The sequence below is a fragment of the Pseudophryne corroboree genome, unplaced genomic scaffold (genome assembly GCF_028390025.1).
Source record: "Pseudophryne corroboree isolate aPseCor3 unplaced genomic scaffold, aPseCor3.hap2 scaffold_207, whole genome shotgun sequence".
NCBI classification, from domain to species: Eukaryota; Metazoa; Chordata; class Amphibia; order Anura; family Myobatrachidae; genus Pseudophryne; species Pseudophryne corroboree.
This window is the reverse complement of record NW_026968711.1, coordinates 218,287-228,566: the sequence shown is the minus strand read 5'-3', so window position 1 is coordinate 228,566 and position 10,280 is coordinate 218,287. Positions and strand designations below refer to the sequence as shown.

The 10,280-nt window shown below is 50.2% G+C and overlaps 13 non-coding genes and 1 pseudogene across 13 annotated transcripts; all 14 read left to right on the top strand.

Moving 5' to 3' along the window:
• The first annotated feature begins 382 nt into the window (after window positions 1-382).
• On the top strand, window positions 383-546 carry LOC135005596 (U1 spliceosomal RNA). Its single transcript, XR_010206130.1, has one exon. It is a non-coding gene; the product is annotated as a U1 spliceosomal RNA (small nuclear RNA).
• Window positions 547-698: 152 nt separating this feature from the next.
• Window positions 699-861, top strand: LOC135005761 (U1 spliceosomal RNA). The gene has a single exon (XR_010206287.1). It is a non-coding gene; the product is annotated as a U1 spliceosomal RNA (small nuclear RNA).
• A 673-nt stretch (window positions 862-1,534) lies between these two features.
• On the top strand, window positions 1,535-1,698 carry LOC135005605 (U1 spliceosomal RNA). The gene has a single exon (XR_010206138.1). It is a non-coding gene; the product is annotated as a U1 spliceosomal RNA (small nuclear RNA).
• Window positions 1,699-1,850: 152 nt separating this feature from the next.
• LOC135005792 (U1 spliceosomal RNA) lies at window positions 1,851-2,013 on the top strand. Its single transcript, XR_010206316.1, has one exon. It is a non-coding gene; the product is annotated as a U1 spliceosomal RNA (small nuclear RNA).
• A 674-nt stretch (window positions 2,014-2,687) lies between these two features.
• Window positions 2,688-2,851, top strand: LOC135005961 (U1 spliceosomal RNA). The gene has a single exon (XR_010206443.1). It is a non-coding gene; the product is annotated as a U1 spliceosomal RNA (small nuclear RNA).
• A 152-nt stretch (window positions 2,852-3,003) lies between these two features.
• On the top strand, window positions 3,004-3,139 carry LOC135005918 (U1 spliceosomal RNA; annotated as a pseudogene).
• Window positions 3,140-3,974: 835 nt separating this feature from the next.
• On the top strand, window positions 3,975-4,138 carry LOC135005902 (U1 spliceosomal RNA). The gene has a single exon (XR_010206418.1). It is a non-coding gene; the product is annotated as a U1 spliceosomal RNA (small nuclear RNA).
• Window positions 4,139-4,808: 670 nt separating this feature from the next.
• Window positions 4,809-4,972, top strand: LOC135005777 (U1 spliceosomal RNA). The gene has a single exon (XR_010206301.1). It is a non-coding gene; the product is annotated as a U1 spliceosomal RNA (small nuclear RNA).
• A 152-nt stretch (window positions 4,973-5,124) lies between these two features.
• On the top strand, window positions 5,125-5,288 carry LOC135005797 (U1 spliceosomal RNA). The gene has a single exon (XR_010206321.1). It is a non-coding gene; the product is annotated as a U1 spliceosomal RNA (small nuclear RNA).
• Window positions 5,289-5,958: 670 nt separating this feature from the next.
• LOC135005764 (U1 spliceosomal RNA) lies at window positions 5,959-6,122 on the top strand. The gene has a single exon (XR_010206290.1). It is a non-coding gene; the product is annotated as a U1 spliceosomal RNA (small nuclear RNA).
• A 152-nt stretch (window positions 6,123-6,274) lies between these two features.
• Window positions 6,275-6,438, top strand: LOC135005978 (U1 spliceosomal RNA). Its single transcript, XR_010206452.1, has one exon. It is a non-coding gene; the product is annotated as a U1 spliceosomal RNA (small nuclear RNA).
• Window positions 6,439-8,862: 2,424 nt separating this feature from the next.
• Window positions 8,863-9,026, top strand: LOC135005950 (U1 spliceosomal RNA). Its single transcript, XR_010206440.1, has one exon. It is a non-coding gene; the product is annotated as a U1 spliceosomal RNA (small nuclear RNA).
• Window positions 9,027-9,178: 152 nt separating this feature from the next.
• On the top strand, window positions 9,179-9,341 carry LOC135005791 (U1 spliceosomal RNA). The gene has a single exon (XR_010206315.1). It is a non-coding gene; the product is annotated as a U1 spliceosomal RNA (small nuclear RNA).
• Window positions 9,342-10,015: 674 nt separating this feature from the next.
• Window positions 10,016-10,178, top strand: LOC135005611 (U1 spliceosomal RNA). The gene has a single exon (XR_010206144.1). It is a non-coding gene; the product is annotated as a U1 spliceosomal RNA (small nuclear RNA).
• The last annotated feature ends 102 nt before the right edge of the window (window positions 10,179-10,280 follow it).

Sequence of the window (10,280 nt, the reverse complement as noted above, 5' to 3'; positions counted from 1 at the left end):
GGGGAGGTGTTTAATGCGAACTAGGGGTCATCCAAGCACTGCAAAAGGCCGCCATGCCCTGCATGCCCCTTTTCTCTTTTCATATGCAGATGAGGGTTCCAGTCAACTTTGGCCCACTGCTTGGATAACATCACCGTATGCAAATCCGTCTGCTGCAGACCTTCCCCCAGGAGTGCTTGTACTAGTTGATGCATATGGTTTGATATTTGATGGTGCTTCAGTATTAGGCAGCCTTCCGCCCTCCCATGTTCATCTGAAAAGATGTGGTCTCCCTGCAGTTGTTGTCCCCAGATGAGAGTTCACTTGTGCTGCCTCAGTTGAATCTCCTTTACTTGACAGAGATGTGCCTGAGCAGCTGCCCTCACCAGCCCTATCCCAAATCATACTTATTTTGCATAGGAGATACCATGGTCATGAAGATTGTTCTCCAAGGGTGAGGTTCATTCATTGCATTCTGGGTATGCTGACCCCTGTGATTTTCCCAAATGTGGGAAACTCGACTGCATTATTTGTGGTAGTGGGGGACTGTGTTTGTGCTTTCCTCTGGTCAGCTCTGGTAAAAGTCAGATTTCTTTGTCTCAGATCTTCCTCTAGCCTTGTTCTTCTTTCGAGAGTTCCCTTGTGCTGCCTCAGTTGGATCTCTTTCACTTGACAGGGGGGTGCCCGAACAGCGACCCTCCCCAGCTCTAGCCCAACTCCTACTTACCTGCCAGGTGAGATACTATGATCATGAAGGTGCTTCTCCCAGGGCAAGGCTCACCCATTGCACTCTGGGTGTGCTGCCCCTGCGATTTCCCCAAATGTGGGAAACTTGACTGCATAATTTGTGTTTCCCCTGGTCGGCTCTCGTATAATTCAGATCTCTTTGTCTCAGGTCTCTCTCCAGCCTAGTTTGCTGTCTGTTTCCACTTCTCTTTTCTTCAACCGCTCCCTTCTATACCCTTGTGCACTATCCTGACTTCTCCTCCCGTCTGCTAACTTTGTGCCTTCCAATGCACAATGCAAACTACAGGTAGTGCTGCAGGGCCCACACCCTTTTACTTGCCTTACAGAGCAGCTCTGGAGCTGTTACAGTGCCCAGCTGCTGCAAGAAATCAGCTTGAATGCTTCAGGGGATGGGGCATGGCCAACATGAGCCCCACACCAAAGGAGGGTGGAGGTGTTTAATGCGAACTAGGGGTCATCCAAGCACCGCAAAAGGCCGCCATCCCTGCACGCCCCTTTTCTCTTTTCATATGCAGATGAGGGTTGAAGCCAACTTTGACCCACTGCTTGGATGACATCACCGTATGCAAATCCGTCTTCTGCAGAACTTCCCCCAGGAATGCTTGCACTAGTTGTTGCATTTGGTTTGTTGTTTGGGGGTGCTTCAGTATTAGGCAGCCTTCTGCCCTCCCATGTTCATCTGAAAATATGTGTTCTCCCTGCAGTTGTTGTCCCCAGATGAGAGTTCCCTTGTGCTGCCTCAGTTGAATCTCCTTTACTTGACAGAGATGTGCATGAGCAGCGGCCCTCCCCAGCCCTATTCCAAATCATACTTATTTTGCATAGGAGATACCATGGTCATGAAGATTGTTCTCCCAGGGTGAGGTTCATTCATTGCATTTTGGGTATGCTGACCCCTGTGATTTCCCCAAATGTGGGAAACTTGACTGCATTATTTGTGGTAGTGGGGGACTGTGTTTGTGCTTTCCTCTGGTCATCTCTGGTAAAAGTCAGATTTCTTTGTCTCAGATTTTCCTCTAGCCTTGTTCTTCTTTCGAGAGTTCCATTGTGCTGCCTCAGTTGGATCTCCTTCACTTGACAGGGGGGTACCCGAGCAGCGACCCTCCCCAGCTCTAGCCCAACTCCTACTTACCTGCCAGGTGAGATACTATGATCATGAAGGTGCTTCTCCCAGGGCAAGGCTCACCCATTGCACTCTGGGTGTGCTGCCCCTGCGATTTCCCCAAATGTGGGAAACTTGACTGCATAATTTGTGTTTCCCCTGGTCGGCTCTCGTATAATTCAGATCTATTTGTCTCAGGTCTCTCTCCAGCCTAGTTTGCTGTCTGTTTCCACTTCTCTTTTCTTCAGCCGCTCCCTTCTATACCCTTGTGCACTATCCTGACTTCTCCTCCCGTCTGCTTACTTTGTGCCTTCCAATGCACAATGCAAACTACAGGTAGTGCTGCAGGGCCCACACCCTTTTACTTGCCTTACAGAGCAGCTCTGGAGCTGTTACAGTGCCCAGCTGCTGCAAGAAATCAGCTTGAATGCTTCAGGGGATGGGGCATGGCCAACATGAGCCCCACACCAAAGGAGGGGGGAGGTGTTTAATGCGAACTAGGGGTCATCCAAGCACTGCAAAAGGCCGCCATGCCCTGCATGCCCCTTTTCTCTTTTCATATGCAGATGAGGGTTCCAGTCAACTTTGGCCCACTGCTTGGATAACATCACCGTATGCAAATCCGTCTGCTGCAGACCTTCCCCCAGGAGTGCTTGTACTAGTTGTTGCATATGGTTTGATATTTGATGGTGCTTCAGTATTAGGCAGCCTTCCGCCCTCCCATGTTCATCTGAAAAGATGTGGTCTCCCTGCAGTTGTTGTCCCCAGATGAGAGTTCACTTGTGCTGCCTCAGTTGAATCTCCTTTACTTGACAGAGATGTGCCTGAGCAGCTGCCCTCACCAGCCCTATCCCAAATCATACTTATTTTGCATAGGAGATACCATGGTCATGAAGATTGTTCTCCCAGGGTGAGGTTCATTCATTGCATTCTGGGTATGCTGACCCCTGTGATTTTCCCAAATGTGGGAAACTCGACTGCATTATTTGTGGTAGTGGGGGACTGTGTTTGTGCTTTCCTCTGGTCAGCTCTGGTAAAAGTCAGATTTCTTTGTCTCAGATCTTCCTCTAGCCTTGTTCTTCTTTCGAGAGTTCCCTGGTGCTGCCTCAGTTGGATCTCCTTCACTTCACAGGGGGGAACCCGAGCAGCGACCCTCCCCAGCTCTAGCCCAACTCCTACTTACCTGCCAGGTGAGATACTATGATCATGAAGGTGCTTCTCCCAGGGCAAGGCTCAACCATTGCACTCTGGGTGTGCTGCTCCTGCGATTTCCCCAAATGTGGGAAACTTGACTGCATAATTTGTGTTTCCCCTCGTCGGCTCTCGTATAATTCAGATCTCTTTGTCTCAGGTCTCTCTCCAGCCTAGTTTGCTGTCTGTTTCCACTTCTCTTTTCTTCAGCCGCTCCCTTCTATACCCTTGTGCACTATCCTGACTTCTCCTCCCGTCTGCTTACTTTGTGCCTTCCAATGCACAATGCAAACTACAGGTAGTGCTGCAGGGCCCACACCCTTTTACTTGCCTTACAGAGCAGCTCTGGAGCTGTTACAGTGCCCAGCTGCTGCAAGAAATCAGCTTGAATGCTTCAGGGGCTGGGGCATAGCCAACATGAGCCCCACACCAAAGGAGGGTGGAGGTGTTTAATGCAAACTAGGGGTCAGCCAAGCGCCGCAAAAGGCCACCATGCCCTGCACGCCCCTTTTCTCTTTTCATATGCAGACGAGGGTTGAAGCCAACTTTGACCCACTGCTTGGATGACATCACCATATGCAAATCCATCTGCGGCAGGCCTTCCCCCAGGAATGCTTGCACTAGTTGTTGCATTTGGTTTGTTGTTTGGGGGTGCTTCAGTATTAGGCAGCCTTCTGCCCTCCCATGTTCATCTTCAGGGGATGGGGCATGGCCAACATGAGCCCCACACCAAAGGAGGGTGGAGGTGTTTAATGCGAACTAGGGGTCATCCAAGCACCGCAAAAGGCCGCCATGCCCTGCACGCCCCTTTTCTCTTTTCATATGCAGATGAGGGTTGAAGCCAACTTTGACCCACTGCTTGGATGACATCACCGTATGCAAATCCGTCTTCTGCAGAACTTCACTTGACAGGGGGGTGCCCGAGCAGCGACCCTCCCCATCTCTAGCCCAACTCCTACTTACCTGCCAGGTGAGATACTATGATCAGGAAGGTGCTTCTCCCAGGGCAAGGCTCACCCATTGCACTCTGGGTGTGCTGCTCCTACGATTTCCCCAAATGTGGGACACTTGACTGCATAATTTGTGTTTCCTCTAGTCGGCTACTCGTATAATTCAGATCTCTTTGTCTCAGGTCTCTCTCCAGCCTAGTTTGCTGTCTGTTTCCACTTCTCTTTTCTTGAGCCGCTGCCTTCTATGCCCTTGTGCACTCTCCTGACTTCTCCTGTCTGCTTACTTTGTGCCTTCCAACGCACAATGCAAACTACAGGTAGTGCTGCAGGGCCCACACCCTTTTACTTGCCTTTCAGAGCAGCTCTGGAGCTGTTACAGTGCCCAGCTGCTGCAAGAAATCAGCTTGAATGCTTCAGGGGCTGGGGCATAGCCAACATGAGCCCCACACCGACGGAGGGTGGAGGTGTTTAATGCAAACTAAGGGTCATCCAAGCGCCGCAAAAGGCCGCCATGCCCTGCATACCCCATTTCTCTTTTCATATGCAGATGAGGGTTCCAGCCAACTTTGGCCCACTGCTTGGATGACATCACCGTATGCAAATCCGTCTTCTGCAGACCTTCCCCCAGGAATGCTTGTACTAGTTGTTGCATTTGGTTTGTTGTTTGGGGTGCTTCAGTATTAGGCAGCCTTCAGCTCTCCCATGTTCATCTGAAAATATGTGTTCTCCCTGCAGTTGTTGTCCCCAGATGAGAGTTCCCTTGTGCTGCCTCAGTTGAATCTCCTTTACTTGAAAGAGATGTGCCTGAGCAGCGGCCCTCCCCAGCCCTATCCCAAATCATACTTATTTTGCATAGGAGATACCATGGTCATGAAGATTGTTCTCCCAGGGTGAGGTTCATTCATTGCATTCTGGGTATGCTGACCCCTGTGATTTCCCCAAATGTGGGAAACTCGACTGCATTATTTGTGGTAGTGGGGGACTGTGTTTGTGCTTTCCTCTGGTCAGCTCTGGTAAAAGTCAGATTTCTTTGTCTCAGATCTTCCTCTAGCCTTGTTCTTTTTTTGAGAGTTTCCTTGTGCTGCCTCAGTTGGATCTCCTTCACTTGACAGGGGGGTGCCCGAGCAGCGACCCTCCCCATCTCTAGCCCAACTCCTACTTACCTGCCAGGTGAGATACTATGATCAGGAAGGTGCTTCTCCCAGGGCAAGGCTCACCCATTGCACTCTGGGTGTGCTGCTCCTACGATTTCCCCAAATGTGGGACACTTGACTGCATAATTTGTGTTTCCTCTGGTCGGCTACTCGTATAATTCAGATCTCTTTGTCTCAGGTCTCTCTCCAGCCTAGTTTGCTGTCTGTTTCCACTTCTCTTTTCTTGAGCCGCTGCCTTCTATGCCCTTGTGCACTCTCCTGACTTCTCCTGTCTGCTTACTTTGTGCCTTCCAACGCACAATGCAAACTACAGGTAGTGCTGCAGGGCCCACACCCTTTTACTTGCCTTTCAGAGCAGCTCTGGAGCTGTTACAGTGCCCAGCTGCTGCAAGAAATCAGCTTGAATGCTTCAGGGGCTGGGGCATAGCCAACATGAGCCCCACACCGACGGAGGGTGGAGGTGTTTAATGCGAACTAAGGGTCATCCAAGCGCCGCAAAAGGCCGCCATGCCCTGCATACCCCTTTTCTCTTTTCATATGCAGATGAGGGTTCCAGCCAACTTTGGCCCACTGCTTGGATGACATCACCGTATGCAAATCCGTCTTCTGCAGACCTTCCCCCAGGAATGCTTGTACTAGTTGTTGCATTTGGTTTGTTGTTTGGGGTGCTTCAGTATTAGGCAGCCTTCAGCTCTCCCATGTTCATCTGAAAATATGTGTTCTCCCTGCAGTTGTTGTCCCCAGATGAGAGTTCCCTTGTGCTGCCTCAGTTGAATCTCCTTTACTTGAAAGAGATGTGCCTGAGCAGCGGCCCTCCCCAGCCCTATCCCAAATCATACTTATTTTGCATAGGAGATACCATGGTCATGAAGATTGTTCTCCCAGGGTGAGGTTCATTCATTGCATTCTGGGTATGCTGACCCCTGTGATTTCCCCAAATGTGGGAAACTCGACTGCATTATTTGTGGTAGTGGGGGACTGTGTTTGTGCTTTCCTCTGGTCAGCTCTGGTAAAAGTCAGATTTCTTTGTCTCAGATCTTCCTCTAGCCTTGTTCTTTTTTTGAGAGTTTCCTTGTGCTGCCTCAGTTGGATCTCCTTCACTTGACAGGGGGGTGCCCGAGCAGCGACCCTCCCCAGCTCAAGCCCAACTCCTACTTACCTGCCAAGTGAGATACTATGATCAGGAAGGTGCTTCTACCAGGGCAAGGCTCACCCATTGCACTCTGGGTGTGCTGCTCCTACGATTTCCCCAAATGTGGGACACTTGACTGCATAATTTGTGTTTCCTCTGGTCGGCTACTCGTATAATTCAGATCTCTTTGTCTCAGGTCTCTCTCCAGCCTAGTTTGCTGTCTGTTTCCACTTCTCTTTTCTTGAGCCCCTGCCTTCTATGCCCTTGTGCACTCTCCTGACTTCTCCTGTCTGCTTACTTTGTGCCTTCCAACGCACAATGCAAACTACAGGTAGTGCTGCAGGGCCAACACCCTTTTACTTGCCTTACAGAGCAGCTCTGGAGCTGTTACAGTGCCCAGCTGCTGCAAGAAATCAGCTTGAATGCTTCAGGGGCTGGGGCATAGCCAACATGAGCAGCAAGATGCAGCACTGGACTATTAGTAATGTACTGTTGTATGCTGAGCACCACAATGCAGCACAAGACAATGAGCAGTGATACTGAGCACTGATGAGGATACTACTGAGAACTGACACTGAGCAGGAGAGACACACTACTAGTATTACTGAGCAGCAATAAGTAACCACTGATACTGGGCACTGATATTGAGATTTCCACTGAGAGAACATAGCCACGTCCTCTCCGCTCTCTCTTCAATGCACGAGTAAAAATGGCGGCAACGCGCAGCTCTTTATATGGAATCCGAATCTCGCGAGAATCCGACAGCGGGATGATGACATTTTCCCTTGTTCAGGTTTTCCGAGTCAGGCGGGAACAACCGAGCCTGCCACGGACCAGTGTAAACCACGTGGAGTTCGTCGGGAATTCGGTTCTCGGAGAACCGAACCCGCTCCTCTATATATACTATATTACTATGTTACTGTAGTATACAGAACACCACAATGCAATGAGCAGTGATAGTGAGCACTGATGAGGATACTAGAACTGACACTGAGCAGCAAGATGCAGCACTGGACTATTAGTAATGTACTGTAGTATGCTGAGCACCACAATGCAGCACAAGACAATGAGCAGTGATACTGAGCACTGATGAGGATACTACTGAGAACTGACACTGAGCAGGAGAGACACACTACTAGTATTACTGAGCAGCAATAAGTAACCACTGATACTGAGCACTGATATTGAGATTTCCACTGAGAGAACATAGCCACGTCCTCTCCGCTCTCTCTTCAATGCACGAGTAAAAATGGCAGCAACGCGCAGCTCTTTATATGGAATCCGAATCTCGCAAGAATCCGACAGCGGGATGATGACATTTTCCCTTGTTCAGGTTTTCCGAGTCAGGCGGGAACAACCGAGCCTGCCTCGGACCAGTGTAAACCACGTGGAGTTCGTGGGGAATTCGGTTCTCGGAGAACCGAACCCGCTCCTCTCTACCTTATACCCATCAATTTTTTTATTTTCAATCTAAGCCCCTGCAGTTTTCTGTAAGCATCTGCTTCGCTATGATGATCAACAAGTCACAAGGGCAAACACTCAGGGCTTGAGGCGTAGATCTTAGGACCAGCTGCTACAAGCATGGCAGAGGTGTCACTATCACTGGTGACACCCAGAAAGGTGGCGAGGGAGATTGTAATGCAGTGCGCGCAGATAAACAGCGCAATGGTAAAAAGGAGGCATGGTTTCATAGGTAGGGGCGTGGCCTGGTGGCCTGAATCTACATTTTGTTGCTCCGGGTGTCCCGGGGGCTGGGGGCTGCACCCGGGGACTAGTGTGTGAGCTGTGCTGGCTCCTGCACAGTGACAGGGCATGGCCACCCAGCATGACGCCTCCCTTCTTGACCATGCTGTAATTGCAGTCGCACTGCAGTTCAGCGTGATCATAAAAAATGGTGTAGGCTCCTGCTGGTGCAGGCTGTAGAGAAAAGCTGCTGTGACCACGCCCCCTGTGTCTCCTCCGTTGCAGACCCCATTTTGAAGCCTTGCCCCCGGACTAAGAGAAAAGTATGCCCTTGCGCACTATCCTGACTTCTCCTCCCGTCTGCTTAATTTGTGCCTTCCAACGCACAATGCGAACAACAGGTGGTGCTGCAGGGCCCACACCCTTTTACTTGCCTTACAGAACAGCTCTGGAGCTGTTACAGTGCCCAGCTGCTGCAAGAAATCAGCTTGAATGCTTCAGGGGATGGGGCATGGCCAACATGAGCCCCACACCAAAGGAGGGTGGGGGTGTTTAATGCGAACTAGGGGTCATCCAAGCACTGCAAAAGGCCGCCATGCCCTGCATGCCCCTTTTCTCTTTTCATATGCAGATGAGGGTTCCAGTCAACTTTGGCCCACTGCTTGGATAACATCACCGTATGCAAATCCGTCTGCTGCAGACCTTCCCCAAGGAGTGCTTGTACTAGTTGTTGCATATGGTTTGATATTTGATGGTGCTTCAGTATTAGGCAGCCTTCCGCCCTCCCATGTTCATCTGAAAAGATGTGGTCTCCCTGCAGTTGTTGTCCCCAGATGAGAGTTCCCTTGTGCTGCCTCAGTTGAATCTCCTTTACTTGACAGAGATGTGCCTGAGCAGCGGCCCTCACCAGCCCTATCCCAAATCATACTTATTTTGCATAGGAGATACCATGGTCATGAAGATTGTTCTCCCAGGGTGAGGTTCATTCATTGCATTCTGGGTATGCTGACCCCTGTGATTTTCCCAAATGTGGGAAACTCGACTGCATTATTTGTGGTAGTGGGGGACTGTGTTTGTGCTTTCCTCTGGTCAGCTCTGGTAAAAGTCAGATTTCTTTGTCTCAGATCTTCCTCTAGCCTTGTTCTTCTTTCGAGAGTTCCCTTGTGCTGCCTCAGTTGGATCTCTTTCACTTGACAGGGGGGTGCCCGAACAGCGACCCTCCCCAGCTCTAGCCCAACTCCTACTTACCTGCCAGGTGAGATACTATGATCATGAAGGTGCTTCTCCCAGGGCAAGGCTCACCCATTGCACTCTGGGTGTGCTGCCCCTGCGATTTCCCCAAATGTGGGAAACTTGACTGCATAATTTGTGTTTCCCCTGGTCGGCTCTCGTATAATTCAGATCTATTTGTCTCAGGTCTCTCTCCAGCCTAGTTTGCTGTCTGTTTCCACTTCTCTTTTCTTCAGCCGCTCCCTTCTATACCCTTGTGCACTATCCTGACTTCTCCTCCCGTCTGCTTACTTTGTGCCTTCCAATGCACAATGCAAACTACAGGTAGTGCTGCAGGGCCCACACCCTTTTACTTGCCTTACAGAGCAGCTCTGGAGCTGTTACAGTGCCCAGCTGCTGCAAGAAATCAGCTTGAATGCTTCAGGGGATGGGGCATGGCCAACATGAGCCCCACACCAAAGGAGGGGGGAGGTGTTTAATGCGAACTAGGGGTCATCCAAGCACTGCAAAAGGCCGCCATGCCCTGCATGCCCCTTTTCTCTTTTCATATGCAGATGAGGGTTCCAGTCAACTTTGGCCCACTGCTTGGATAACATCACCGTATGCAAATCCGTCTGCTGCAGACCTTCCCCCAGGAGTGCTTGTACTAGTTGTTGCATATGGTTTGATATTTGATGGTGCTTCAGTATTAGGCAGCCTTCCGCCCTCCCATGTTCATCTGAAAAGATGTGGTCTCCCTGCAGTTGTTGTCCCCAGATGAGAGTTCACTTGTGCTGCCTCAGTTGAATCTCCTTTACTTGACAGAGATGTGCCTGAGCAGCTGCCCTCACAAGCCCTATCCCAAATCATACTTATTTTGCATAGGAGATACCATGGTCATGAAGATTGTTCTCCCAGGGTGAGGTTCATTCATTGCATTCTGGGTATGCTGACCCCTGTGATTTCCCAAATGTGGGAAACTCGACTGCATTATTTGTGGTAGTGGGGGACTGTGTTTGTGCTTTCCTCTGGTCAGCTCTGGTAAAAGTCAGATTTCTTTGTCTCAGATCTTCCTCTAGCCTTGTTCTTCTTTCGAGAGTTCCCTGGTGCTGCCTCAGTTGGATCTCCTTCAC